The sequence below is a fragment of the Chenopodium album genome, chromosome 17 (genome assembly GCF_948465745.1).
Source record: "Chenopodium album chromosome 17, dcCheAlbu1.1, whole genome shotgun sequence".
Classification (NCBI taxonomy): domain Eukaryota; kingdom Viridiplantae; phylum Streptophyta; class Magnoliopsida; order Caryophyllales; family Amaranthaceae; genus Chenopodium; species Chenopodium album.
In genome coordinates, this window is record NC_137850.1 from 6,660,702 (window position 1) to 6,676,416 (window position 15,715).

Genomic DNA, 15,715 nt, shown 5'->3' on the forward strand with positions numbered 1-15,715 from the left:
CTCTCCACCCTCTCTCCTCAACCAAACATCCACCTCTGATCTCCTCCTTCTCTTTCGACCTCAACTCCGATCCCATCTCCCCTCTTCTCCTTCATCCTCTCCTCCTTCTCTTTCTCTCTCATCTCTTCCCTCTCCTCCTTCTCTTTCTCCTTCTCTCGATCTCTCTCTCTCCTTCTCTCCCTCTCTGTTCCCTCTCGTCCTCTCTCCTCCGTTCTCCTCCTTCGCCACCATCAACCCACGAAATCACCACCACGCCACCACCACACCAGCAACACCAACATCAACAACACCGACAGATCTACATCATCAACACCACTTTTCGCCTTGATTTGTGCATGTTTATGGATCTACAGGTAAATGCCTTGATTTTTATGGATTTGATTGTTGTAATATTGTTCGAAATTGATTTCGAAATTTCTGGGTTTAATTGATTTTCGAAATTTCTGGGTTTAATTGATTTTCGAAAGTTTGGGGGTTAATTGATTTGCCGGGTTTGATTGATTTGCGTTTAATTGTGATTGATTTTCGACAGTTTATAAGTACATGCATGATTTTTGGGTTTTTTTTTCGCAATTTTTTTTTTAGTTTTAATAATTTATGATTTCTGTGTTTTTTAGGATATTTATCGTTTTTTTTTTTTGGATTTTTTTCTGGGTTTTAAAAAACTGATTAGTGTTCTTTTTTTTTTTTTAATTCCGAGATTAGTGCTTGTTTTTTTTTCATCAGCTTAATTTAAACTGATTAGTGTTCTGTTTTTTTTTTAATTCCGAGATTAGTGTTCTTTTTTTTTTTATTCAATTTATATTTTTGTTTTAATTGATGCAGGTATATTGATTTGGATGTGAAAGTGAAGAATCAAGATTTTGATTTAGATGTTGTATGGGGTTTTTGTGATTTTGATGTTGTAATTTTTTATGATTTATATTGTAATTTTTTACTGATTTATTTGATGTAATAATTGTTGGATTATATTGGAATTTTTTTTTTAATTAAATGTTGTAATTTTTCGATTAAATTGAATGATATTGTTCGATTTATATTTAGATGCTGTCATTTTTTTTTGATTTGATTGTTCAGTTATATTTCAAGTAAAAAAAAACAAAAAAAAAAATAAAAAAATATATATATGTTCATTGCCACCGGTTAACCGGTGGCAATAGTTGTTAAAACAAAAAAATATATTGCGAGAACGACTATTGCCACCGGTTAACCGGTGGCAATACTTAATTTTGCCACCGGTTTTGAACCGGTGGCCTTTTCAACCGAGTATTGCCACCCCCCAACTGACCACCGGTTCAAAACCGGTGGCATAGGGGGGTTTTGAACCAGTGGCCAATTGATATTTTCGCCTAGTGTTTTCTGCCCCAGCTAACACACAACATTAGAGGGATAGTGAACAAGATATGGGTCAACAAAGAATTGGCTATTAAAGGTAGTTTTATGCAAACTTTTGTATGTAAGATAGTTTTTTGCAAAAAAGTGTGCAAGTAAGGTAGTTTTGTACAAAATTCCCATGACTTAATGAGTACTAAAATTGCAACGTTAATGTTATATTTTTGAATGGCTTTACACTTGTTATTACACCTTTATCAAAACTGCGAGAGATACTGTAAGCTGCAAGAACCCATTATTTTGTAGCTAAATTGAACTAAATCATTATATTATAAATTTATAAGTGATATCACTCTGTCTTAAATTTATTATTTTTGGTGTATAACTTGCACCACATAGACGAATAAACTTATTTGATTAAGAGGTGTTAACTTTTATACCCATGTACCGAGTAACTTTGTTGGTTGGTCATTTGCAAGTTTACAACCATATGAAAAGAAAATGTGATGAAAGACCTTTATAATGGCTTGTTTCATATAATGAAAATCTTATCTCGGGCCATCTTGTGATCAAAACCATATATTTCAGCTATAGTTTAACTTCTTTTGACTCTGTCTTTGTTTTGCAAGTTGCTCCCTTAGTCTTCAACTTTTTAATTATCCAATTTATAGAACATGCAATTATTTTATTTATACTTGTGAGGTGGAATCAACATGCATGATGAACTTATCACGATTCACTATCAAGAAAATTGTTAAATATGTAACTGAAGCAAGAATATTGATTGGGTGCTTCTATACAGTGGCGGATCTTGGCCGAAAATATTAGAGGGGTCGGATTTTAAATATTTTACCACTTGCTCAAAACTAATTTTATACCCCAATATTTTATAAGTAAATATAGGTTACTTAACTTCATTTACTAATTAACTACAATAATTTACGAGGGACCTGGCCCCGACGAGAGGTCCCCCTCTGCTTCTGTTGGAAAATTCTTCTGCGGCCGTCTTTTACAAAAGATAGTAAGGTTATTAGTAGTCAAATTAATTTTAATCTATAATTTTCAAGGTCATTATCAAATATAGTAGAAAAAGATATTAAGATTATTTTACTTTACAAGATACACTTAACCTTCCCATCACATCTAGGGGCGGATCTTGGCCGAAAATATTAGAGGGGTCGGGATTTGAATTTTTACCTCTCGCTCAAAACTAATCACTTTACTCTAATAATTAATAAGTTAAAATAGGTTATTTAATTTCATTAACTAATTAATTACACGAAAGGGGTCCGTGAAAGGTCCCCTCTGTCTTTGACTCTTTCCACCATGCAGTCTATAAATATGAGTATATGGTTTCACTTCCTCTTCACAAATTGAAATCATCGTAAAACCAATCTTCTCACCAGCTATACTACGCATTAATTTGTATACTCTATCAACTCCAATCATACATAATATAATGACAAAGTCCAAAGGTAGTACAAACACATCCCTATCGTTCAACGTAACGACGCAGACCCTGGAGCTAATCACTCCTGCCATTCCCACCCCATACGAGTTCAAAGAACTATCTGACATCGACGACCAAGACGGCCTTCGGTTCCAAATCCCGGTGATCCAGTTTTATCGGAACGAGAACATGCACTGTGGTGGGTCTGCCTTAAGAGGGAGGGACCCAGCCAAGGTGGTCAAGGAGGCCGTCGCAAATGCGTTGGTGTCGTAATACCCTTTCGCAGGGCGGCTAAGGGAGAAAACTGGTGGTGGAGTGTAATTGAGAAAGGGGTAATGTTCATTGAAGCGAATGCTAATGTTACTGTTGAGGAGTTTGGGGATGCACTAGAGCCACCTTTCCCTTATCTAAAAGAGTTACTCTATAATGTCCCTGATTCTACTGATGTTTTAAACACCCCTTTGATTTTAATTCAGGTAGTTTTACGGTATGTTTGGATTGAAGGAAATGGAGGGAAAGGGAGGGAAGGAAAATGAAGAGATGGGGTATCCTTCATTTGAATAACAAACGAGGAAGGAAGGAAGTTGGAGAAAAGAGAAATGGAGGGATTAAATTATAAAAAATTGATCCCTCTAACAATTGAGAGTTTTGGAAGGAAAACTCATCATTCCTCCTTCCCCTCCCTTTCTCTCCCCTCCTCTTCTCCTCCCCCCCCCCCCCCCCCCCCCCTTCTTTTCCTTCCCCTTTCTTTATGAGGACAGTAGAATGAGGAACATTGATTACTCTTTCTTTATCCAAACATAATGTTAATTTGTAAATATATATTTCATATTACTTATATTAACCTATGCATTTAGATCTCATATTTTTTAACATTCCATTGTTGCGCTGAAAGTATTAAGAAACGGATGGCGTTCTTCAGTAAGTTCTGATATACTCCCTTCGTTTTTAAATACTTACTCTATTTCTCCATGCGCGGAGCTTTAGGAGAATTCATGGAGAAATAGGAGAAAATAATAAAATATGGAGGTAGTGGGGTAGGTGGAAGAATTAAAATTTATAAAATGCAAAAGTAGTGGAGATAATTGAAAGAGAGAGAATATAAATAATAAAATATGATTATGGTGGGTCCACTAGATGAGGAAAATTAATTTAATATTATAAAAGCTTTTTAAATAAGGAAATAGAACACGTATTTAAAAACGGTTAGAAAAAAAAAGTGGAGCAAGAAATTAAAAATGGACGGAGTATTAGATTGTCTATATATACGTTTACATACCATTTTACTATACTACAGAGTATTTGTGAATTGTGTGCCATGAAGTTCTAGTTGATGCAGTAGGAACTAGGAAGTTAGGAAAATACATTACATGCAGCGACTAATATGCATTTTTTAATTTCCCGTGATGAATAAATAGGTGACTAGATTAAAAAGTGGAGGGTTCATATTAGCACTACGATTAAACCACACAATGGCTAATGCTTCAGGCCTAGTCCAGTTCATGAACGCAGTAGCCGAGCTTGCTCGTGGAGCTGAATCACCGTCAATCCAGCCAGTGTGGGAACGCCACCTTCTTTGTGCTCGGAACACGCCTGAAATAACTTGTGAGCATCACGAGTAAGAAGAAATAGCTGACGCTGAAGGCACGATTATGTCAATGGATGACATGGTCCATAAATCTTTCTTCTTTGGTAATAAATCAAGCACTTGTGCCTATTTTGAATTTGAACCATCCCAAAATGACACATAATAAATTGAAATTCTTGTCACCCGACCACGTGCATGATAATTAGTAAACGGATACAATTAACACATTAAAACAAAATAAGTTTCTTTGTAAACAAATGAAATTATCAAGCAAAGGATTATTTTATCTTTACCTCCCAGGTTTTCCATTTTTTCTAAAACTACGGAGTACCAACTTAATGTTTTTTTTTTTTAAAAAAAAAATTACCACCTAACATTCACAATTTGATTAAAAGTTGCCATCATTTGATGATTTTTTGAGATGCTACTAGTAAAAACACGATTTGTGGCCTTGTGGGCACTCACACATTTATATTATTGATTTCCCACCAAAATCCCAATTAAACAAAATTCCAACTAAGCTAAGGGCTAGTTCTGTTTAACTTAATTTCAGTTTAGTTCAGTTTCTAATTTTCTTCTTTTATAAACAATTTATTTCAGCTCTATTTAGTTCAGTTCAATTCAACGGTTCAACCACAATCAATTCAGTTCAGTTGTTTTCAGCAAATCGGAATAGGCCCTAAGTGATAGTATTACTAAAACAAAAGGAGAACTTCCCATAAAAAAAAAAAGGAGAATAAATTTAAAATAGGGTGGATTACATATAGAGAGTGTTGATTTGCATAATATTGGTATCAGGTATGATTCAAAACCTATATCTAGGGATTGGTTATTACTCTGTATTATTCTTATGTTTTTTAAACTCATGGGGATAGGTGGCTATGACGCATTCCATGTAGGTATAAAAAAAAAACAATTGTGTTTACAAAAAATCCAAACACACGAAATTGAAAATAGTGTCCCAAAAGTCCACACTACAATGGTTTTCTTGTCTCGTTCCAAACTCATGTCATTTTGAGAATCAAATGTCCTTAATTATAGATAATATATATGAGCCTTGATGACAGGGGATATATATAACATTAGATGAATATTAATAACATAGACTACTTTAAATGAACTCTTAGTAATATTTTACAAAATAGTTATTTTGCCATCCAATACTTAATCCAATCTGATCTCTAATTATACTCTGTACTTTTTATCAAATAGGGTCGACTGAGACTGATGCTCTTAAACGTCTCATCTAAACATGGGCAATGGGCCGTGCCGTACCTAATTTTGGTACATCCCAGCCCACGGCACGGCCCACGTGCCTGGCGGGCCGTGCCGTGCCGGGTCAAACCGTGCCACTTAACTTTTTTTTTTTTTTAATAATAAATGTAAATAAAAAACGATATATATTTTTTTTAGTACAACTTAATTTTATATAAATAATGTGATTAATTTATGTTTATGTTTATGTTAATGTTAATATATTTTGTTTTGAACAACTTTGTTTTAATTAAGGTTATATAAATTATTTATCTAATTATGTTTAAGTTTATATAAACAAATAAAAACAATCTTATTAATTTAGCAAAAAACAACAATGCATATAATAAAAAAAAATTATGAGTGCGATAATCCGAAAAGACAAAAAATTGAAGAATAACTTATTTTATTATATACCGGTAGCCGGTACGATAAATCGATAATACAAATAATTAATGATAATTAAAAATCGTACAATATTTGGTAAATAACTTCATTTATTATATGGAATACGAAGTTCGATAATTCAAAAATTGTACAATAGTGTTATAATGTAAATATGTAATAATGTAATTATTATTGTTCGTCTCCGTCTTCGTTTTCGTCTTCGTCTTCTTGTGGTTCAAGTTCATTGGTCAATTGAGTTGATTGAGAAGTATGAGAACTAAAAGAAGTCGACGTTCCTTCATCGTCGTCGTTTTGTGCATAAGTACGATCTTGAGAACGAGTTTCGGCATTCAACCAATCCTTGAAGCAAACACACATTTCAAGTGTTTCGAGTTTTAGTCTTGTTCTTGTATCGTCTAAAACCCGTCCCGACGCACTAAAAGCTCTTTCGGAGGCAACGGAGGAGACTTGGATAGCAAAAATATCACGAGCCATTGCCGACAAAATTGGATGTTTCATGGTTTGTGATTTCCACCAATCAAGGATGTCGAGGCCAAACTTCTCTTCATCGTCCATACCTTTCTTGAAGTCGTAACTTAGGTACATTTGCAACTCCGAAACATCGCTTTGTGTTCTCCTAGTTGATGATGATTCCGTACCTGAAAACTTGGACATCATGTTAGCAGCTTGTGCAAATAAACCTTTGGCCCGTTTACTTACGTTTTTGGATGTTTGAGAAGGGGCAAATCAAGACACGGTTCCATATTTACTTTCATAAACTCTATATAAAGAGAAAAACTCATTAGTCACCTTATTTTTAAAAGTTTCAACATCATCTTCAAAATTCATGTTACTATAATAAATATCAATTAATAAAAAAGTGCCATCATATTTTTGCCTAGGATCTAAAATAGAAGAAAAAGGAATATCAGTGTAATATTTACGCCATTTTTTCTCCATAGCTGGAAGATAATCATGTTGTGATCAGTGTTCGGCAAAAAGTTGTGCAAGTATACATGCATTGCTAAGAAAAGAATGGGAACAAGGATTATATATAGAAGAAAAACAATGTGTCATACTATATAGTAATTGTAAAAACTGCATATATTTTTCACAATTAGCCCTATCATCTTCTAGTAAAGCACATTGTGGAAATTTCATATTATAAAAAAGTGTTAAATGAAACTTGTACTCGATTGCCCGACTCAACATTTCATAGGTGGAGTTCCACCTAGTTGGACAATCCGGTGCTATTTTTATAGTCTTTATCCTTTGTTGCCTGCAAAAACCTTTCCATTCTTGATATCTCAAGTTAGAGCTATTAATAGACATAATAGCATTCCTTATTTTGTTATAAAATGGACCAATTGCTTGTGTTCCATCCTTCACACACAAGTTAAGAACATGACAAATGCATCTAATATGAAGTGCTTCTCCATCTAATACTAAATCGGTCAATTGGGGTTTAACCAAATTCGCACTATATGTCATAGAAGTTGCATTATCGAAAGTCATAGACATGATTTTATTCCTAAGACTATATGCATCAATGGCTTCCATTAAATGATGAGAAATGTTAAGACCGGTATGAGGGTATTCAAGCATTTTAAAATGAATGATGCGTTTTTGTAACAACCAATCATTATCCAACCAATGACAAGTAACACATAAATAGTGAAGTCCGTATCCACTATCCCATGCATCAGCGGTTAAAGAAACTCTACTAGGAAGATTAGCCAATTCATTTACTAATTTCAATTTATACTCTTGATAATTCTTCATGGCAGCAGATCGAACGGTTTTTCGGGAGATTTTTTTGTGTTTGGGTTGTAGTGCTCGGTTAATGTACTTGTTAAAGGCATCATTTTCGGCGAAAAGAAAAGGTTGTTCGGCATGTACAATCATTCTCCCAAGTTCATCCTTATCTCTCTCATAACTGTAAATGAAGCCTTGTGGATGGAATTGAGAAATTTTGGGTTGGGTTGGATCATTAGATGGTCCACCACATCTTTTTGAATATCTACTAAGGTGTCCCGTCCCTCCTTTGGTATCGGCTGAGAAAATTTTACTACAAGTCCGACACCTGGCTTTGGTTCCATTTTTACTCAATTGATAATGTGCCCAAACTTCACTCTTTCGATTAGTTTGAGCAAATTCCTCTTCGGTACACCACTCTAATATGTTAGGATTTTGGGTGTTAGGCATTTGGGTGGATTGTTCACTCGACCCGGAGGCTTGTGTTTGGCTACCTTGGTTACTAGGAATAGAAAATTCATGTTGTGATCCGTATAAATGAGGTGAGAATTGGGTTTGTTGAAATCCCGAACTAGGCACAGTCCAAGGAGCCATATCATCCATTTTTTCGTGCCCTTCCGTGGTTTGGGGATGAAAGAAAAGGGTGGAAGTGTTTGGAAAGGGCATGTTAGGGGAGGGAAAGGTGTTAGGGGGGGGGGGCATTGAAGTGTTTGGGTTTGGTGATTCCCTACATTTTGACTTGGCTTTTCTAGAGGAGGAGGAAGTGTTCGGGTTTGATGCCATGATATTTAACAATAACAACAACAACAATAATAATACAAATAACAAATTAACAATAACAATAATAATAACAATAGCAATAAGAATTAGTAAGTAGTTTTTATATAAATTAAGTTTTCAAAAATAATTATAATAATAGTAGATTACTTAGGTCAATGAGATCCCATGTAGGAGAGGTTAGGAACGACGTTGTCCTGAGCCCAAGTCCCGCCTTAGACAGATTTCACTAACAATCTAAATTATCCACAATAAAAATAGAAAATAGTTTTTATATAATTAAGTTGTTCCAACTTCCAAGAAAACAATAATAACAATAATAACAACAACAATAACAATAACAATAACAAATTAAAATAAAGTTGAGTTAGATCTTACAATGACGCTTCAATTGCTTTCCCAAATTTATAATTTCCCGAACTTATAATTTCCCGAATTTATAATTTCCCGAGTGTAAATATAAGAATTTTTTTTGTTTTTTTTTTTTTGTTTTTTTTTTTGTAGTAAACTAATAATAGAGAGTAGGAATATTTTTTTCTTTGCACAAAAGAGAAAGAGAGTAAGATTGTAGGAATTAGAGAATAAGAAAATTAGAGAATAACATAGAAGAGATGAGTTGATGAATTGTGAAAATTTTGGAGGAAGAAATGGGGTAATTATAGGGATTTTGGGTGGGAAAAATGGCCAAAAACTAGCCGTTTTAGAGCTGTTGGAAAACGGCTACTTCCAACGGCTAGTTGGCACGGGCCGTGCCGTGCCTGGCGGGCCTCGTGTCGTGCCCGGGCGTGCCATGTGCCGGCCCACGTGTCGGGCATTGTGCCGCCCGCCGTGCCTCGTGCCGTGCCCGTGCCAAATCTTGAATTTGTGTTCACGGCACGACCCACGGCCCACAGGTGGGCCACCGTACCGTGACGGGCCTGTGCCGCCTGCGTGCCAGCACGGCCCGTGCCCACCTGTAGTCTCATCCAAACACACCTAAAATCCAGTAGAACCTCGACATTCAAAATCATTATAGCATGTATATGGCGTTGCCGCACAATCGCCTTACAACTTGACCCACAAGAAGTAGTCCGACTTATGTGCATCGTCAATGCTCGATCTCGATTCAATCCACCTCTTCCAAAAGGTTATTATGGCAATGCCTTCGCTCTTCCAGCAGCGCTTTCCATTTCTAGCAAACTTTGCAACAACTCCATAGGTTATACTTTAGATTTGATAGAAAAAGGTTAAGGCTAGTGTTACTCAAGAGTACATGGCGTCACTTACAGAATTTATGGTACTAAAAGGTAGGCCCCACTTCACTGTGAGTCAAGTTTTCCTTGTGTCCGATGTCACTAGAGCTGGGTTTGATGATTTGGATTTTGGATGGGACCCACCTATTTATGGTGGACCCGCTTAAGGTGGGGTAGAGGAAATACCTGGAGTTGTGAGTTATTATATTCCGTTCAAGAATAAGGAAGGAAAGAATGGGATTATGGTTCCTAATTCCTATGTGTTTGCCTAGTAAATCTATGAAGATTTTCGTCGAGGAATTAAATGGTTTGTTGTCTAATGCTTCTGATCCTACCACTAATACTTTTGGCTCTTCATCTTTTATTTCTTCTTCTTTATAAGGGTTTAATTAACATGGTATAAATTTTATAGATTGAGTATAAACTAGAATATTGTTTTAATGCCTTGTTTTTGTTCTTTTTTATGTGATTGATCTTTAACACAATGTAAGCTTGAAAAATAACATAAATATGTGTGTAGGAAAGTAATTTTGCTATAAATAATGATGGTGTGGACTTGTAAAACATTTGTTCCTCTCAAGATGTTGCCTTATAATGTCTTCATTTTTTGGCATGTCTTTTAGCTCTTGAAATGACACCATAAACACTAATACCACTAATATAGTAATATTTATGAGGAGTTCTTGAACACTAATTTCTTGCATTTTGATTTGTGGACAAATCATCATTCCTCCATTTTGTAGATGTTATCATTCACATTTATGTCATTTACCGCACCCAACTCCCAAAGTTTGTGATATTTATTGATCCACTTAAAGTTTGTGATATTGAGCGCACCCAATCAACAGTTTGTGTTGTTTTAGCCAATTTTGTCTTTATATTGTTGAGAGCATAGTTATTATATCGCGATTCAAACTATAGAATCTTTTTTTTTCAGGCAAACTATATAATCTTACGATTAATAACTTGTATAATTTTATTTATTATAATAGTAACTTTTATATATGCGTTTTATCAAGTTAGTGTGTACCCGCCTTAATGAAGACTTTGTAGTACGAAAAAAAATTGATCCTTTGCTCTAGAAGACAAGGTTTGTTTGTCAATGAGATGATGTAGACGATGATTATTGGGCGAAAATGGCACTCGTTTAGTAGAGGGTATATCATCTTTATTATTCATCATTTTTGTTAATTCAATTTTCCCTCTCCTCTTTCCAGCTGCGCGGTTGTTTTCAGATTATTGGTGTAAGGAAATTTCTCTCTCCTTACTCTCCTTTTTAAAAGACCCACATGAGAATCCAAATTCAAAAATGCATTTAGGTCTTATTAACTTCACCTTATTTTTATTGAATTGAAATTGTTTTTACTTAACTGTAATTATTTTTGCTGAAGTGTAATTAATTTTTTGAATTTAAACTAATTATACTGAACTGAAATTAATTTTACTGAACTAAAATTATTTTAACTACATACTATTTTTGTAAGGTGAAGCGAACAAGACCTTAGAGAAAACCAAGTTATTAAACCCTATGATCAAATACATCAATACTCAAAAAGAAAAGAGTAATACATCAATATGTTCTTCACATTTTTCAAAATTTCGAGGTTTTAATTAGTACAAAAGTTTATTACTAATTGACTCGTCTTGATTTGATTTGCAAAACTTGATCACTACCTCAAATAAAATATAATTTATAAATGCCATTGAGTGAACTTATTACATGTATAATAAGTGATAATAAAGTAAGGAGAACAGAGCTACTTCTTGTTTGAAGAATTGCTGCATATAGAAATTTTCATTATTCACTCAATCTTAAGTAGATTTTTTATTTATTTATATGCTTTCAAAAATATAATCATGTGAAATCTTGCTAAATTCCCCTCGATATACACTTTATTAATTTTATATAATTTTTTACTAATTGAGATTGAAAATATTGATATATAGTCAAAACTATGCTTGAGAAACATAAAATCATATACGTAGCAATCTTTTAAGAACATGTGTTAGTATGAGTATATCAATGAAATTAATTTAACACCTTTTTACTAGATCTCCTCTCTATCTTCTAGGGTTTCTCCAATGTCTTTTCCCTTAATTTTCTTCAGTTTTGCTTTTTAATTTTTAATAAATCTACACGAGTAGTGTAGATATTCGTCCGTCTCCCTATGGTGGAGTGTCTCACTATAAAGGAGTCGTAAGTTTTTATAAGTTTTGTTGTTTGTTTTTGTTTAGGGTTTTTGTGTGTGTAAGGGTTTATTAAAAAGGTAATCATTTTTTCCCTATTATCCGTTCGTTGGTAAAGAATTGTCCGAGATCGCAACAGTTATCAAATCTTCAAAGGCGTTCAAGTAAATCAGATGAATTATCTTTACGGCTACAACAACTCGTTAGACCGTCTCTTCGAAAAAGGTTGTATATTCTAGCATTGTGTGCGAGAGATGTATCACAGTGCAATATCTATTCAACGATCGTAGCTTTGATGAAGGAAACCATACCCTTATTTGATTCAATTTTATGTATTTGTTGATTTAGTTTTCATTTGTAGATGTCGTATAGATTTTGATTAATTAATTAATTTGTTTTAAAAAAAAAATCTTACTAGATAACACTTGATTTCAATCAATTAGTAAAAATAGGCAAGTGGTTTTTGTTAATTACAACTACAAAAATAAGCAGTCACATACCTTATGGAATTTGTTCAATAGGTTTCGATTCTGGTTCCAATTTGAGGAACCTGTTGCAACAAATTCTGATTTTAGTTTTAAGAATTTTAACAAAGTACCTTATTATGCTCACTCAATTACCGTCTTCCTATTTTTACACTAAAGTAAAACAAACAAAAACAATAAAAGCCCTTCTCCAAACAAAAAATAAGCGTTAAACCCATGGGAGTTGGCTCAGAATTGTAAGTCTTATGTCAATTTTGTAGGTGGAGCAACTTTTTTAAAAAATTCATTAATGCATCAAAATGTCGTATTTTCAGATTTTCTATGTTGCAAACTCTTAAATAAAGTCGTTCCAGGATGACTTATCACCATGTCTTACCAAATTCCATGCCTCAAAGTTTGAATTTAAAAACTTAGCATTTCACAATTTAAAGCAATCTCCAAATTTCTCTCTTCTTAAAGTACCACTCCAAGCTAGAACAATCAATTACATTAAAAAATTGAATGACATATATAATAATTCACTACTTATTACTCTTACAAAGTCACATAATTAAATGTCAAACATCACAAAAGGAAAAGTATTTGAAATTAATGGTTATATTCTAGTATCCTCAAACCAAACATAAACATTGCAGACTCTTTCTCTAGAATGTTGCATAATAAGGTTCGAGAGAGGAAACTCCATGGGGTCGGGCCAAATTAAAGCTAGCCATAATGGTCTGGAAATCTCACATCTTCTTTTTGCAGGCGATAGCCTCTTATTTGCTAGAGCTTACTGACAAGAATGCTCCACCATTGTTGACATTCTCAACCAGTACAAAGCAAAATCCGGGCAGAAGATTAATTATGAAAAATTGGAAGTTTCTTTTAGCAAAGGAGTTAGTTTGCAACAAAAAGATTATCTCATAAGTTTACTACAAATGAAGCAAGTTGAGAGACATGTATGACAAATACTTGGGTATACCATTCATTGTCGGTAGATCAAAGAAAATCATTTTTGAAACTTTTGTTGACGAAATATGGAAGAAGCTTCAGGGATGGAAGGAGAAACTACTTTCAAGGGCCGGAAAGGAAATATTGCTCAAATCAGTTATCCAAGCCATTCCCACATACTTAAGGGGTCGGGGGTCTATAAATTTCCTACTTCAATCATCAATAGCATTCACTCTGCAATGGCTCGATTTTGGTGGGGTCAACGGGGTCCTAATTGAAGAATTCATTGGTAAAATTGGGACTTGATGAGTGTCATTTATGGCACTTATTTAGCCTCTTTTAGGATGGATTTTAATCGCTTTTATAGCTCTTTTATCTCTTTTTCTTTAGTGTTACTTGTTATTTCTCTAGTTTGTGTTTTCCTTAGTTGTTTTCCCATTTTCTTGCATTTCTTAGGATTATTTTGCTTTTCCTCTTTTATTTGTTTGCTTTTCTTTGATTTCAGGAAATTGGTGATGTCTAAGGAGTTCAATGGCTTTTTCTCGGGATTTGTAAGGCTCAAGATGCAAGCAGGTCCCTCCCTTTGAAGCTCAAATGTCAAGGAGTGCAAAATCCAAGTCTTCAAGGCCACGCTCTCAAGCTACGTAGGCATTAAAATCGGTGTTGAACCCACCGTGAAGTAAAGTTGGTAATTTCACCCGAACCCGCGGATAACCGATCCACCCGACCCGAAAATATGGATAAAAACCCTATCAAAGGCGGATTATAAATGGATGACGGATGGATCGGGTGACGGATTGGGTCGGATTCGGGTGGACCTTCATCCAACCCATCACCCGATCCACCCATCCATCCACACACACACACACCATATTATATATATATATATATATATATATATATATATATATATATATATATATATATATATATATATATATATATATATATATATATATATATATATATATATATATATATTATTTACTACGTCTAGAAGCTGATAGAATCATAGAATAGAAAATCATTTTGATGAGTTTGTTTCTCTCTCATCTAAAGTTCAAACCCTAGATCTAACTTCCGACTAGACGCACCTTCAGAGCTACACCATTTCGACGAGTTTTGCTGTCGTCAACCGCTCTAATTTCATCGGCAAACTGGTTAGAACACTTCATTATTACTCTTCTCTTTATTTTTCATTAGTTAAATAATTCTCATGACTTTTCAATAAATTAATTTTTGTTTCGTAGTTAAATCAGAAGGAACAAACATTATGTAATTAATAAAACAATAAATTAAATCAAGAAAAACTTGCAGATCAAAGATGATAAAGTCATACTAATTAATTTCATGTTTTGCAAGTGGTTTAGGTAGTATACTTGTACGAAAAATCTGGAAATTAAATAAGAAAATATCTAGCTTTTGAGTTTTGACTTTATAATTAGAATTTGGGATTGTAATGTATATAAGTTAGGTTTTTAAGAATAATTTGGACATTTGCGTGTGGGCAATTTGCCAATTTCATATTCTTATAGTTAGATTTTGTTATAGTTGCATGTAAACTTTAATAATTTATGGTTGTGGAAGCCCTGAGAGGTTTATTTTGTTAATTTATACTGATCTTTCTCTTATATAACAACAGATTTCATGGACATGGAAGAAAGTAGTGATGCGTCAAAGTCATCAGCTCCTCCTGAGCAGGGCCATCCTAAACATTTTGGGGGCCCTGTGCTAATTATAGTATAATAAAACATACTTTGTCCATAATGTTAAATACACCTTTTAACATACACTTTAAAATAAGGTTGAAGAATAAATTACTAACAAAAATCCATTAAAAGGTGGGTGAAAAATAAGTGAGTAGTGAAACCTTTAAGGAAATGAAACAAATGCTACGAACTAAGACAACAAAAAAGGGAAAAAAGGGTCGACACCTACGAAATGAGAAGATGCAAAAATGCAAAATATGGAGGGGGGAAAACGCTTTACTAGGATTCGAACCCCTAACCAAGTGGAAGTTATAACAATAGACTTACCATCTTTACTATGTATTCTTATTGTAATCCTAAGCACTACTATTATATATAACACTTTAAACTGATTGGGGGCCCTTAGAATAATTGGGCCCTGTGTTGTGGGTCTGTTTGCACAGCCCACTAACCGGCCCTGCTCCTGAGATGGAGATGCCACCGCCATCAGCCTCTACTAAACAAGCGACTATGCCTACTAATGATCAGTCCACACAACAGGATTTTAGTTCACAACATAATTCCATTTTCTTTCACTGATGGTGTATTAGACTATTGAAGTGTTGATGTTAGTAGACTACTTTTCC

General features: G+C 34.1%; 1 pseudogene; it reads left to right on the plus strand.

Annotated features, from left to right (window-relative positions):
- The first annotated feature begins 2,791 nt into the window (after positions 1–2,791).
- Positions 2,792–10,156, plus strand: LOC145588595 (benzyl alcohol O-benzoyltransferase-like; annotated as a pseudogene).
- The last annotated feature ends 5,559 nt before the right edge of the window (positions 10,157–15,715 follow it).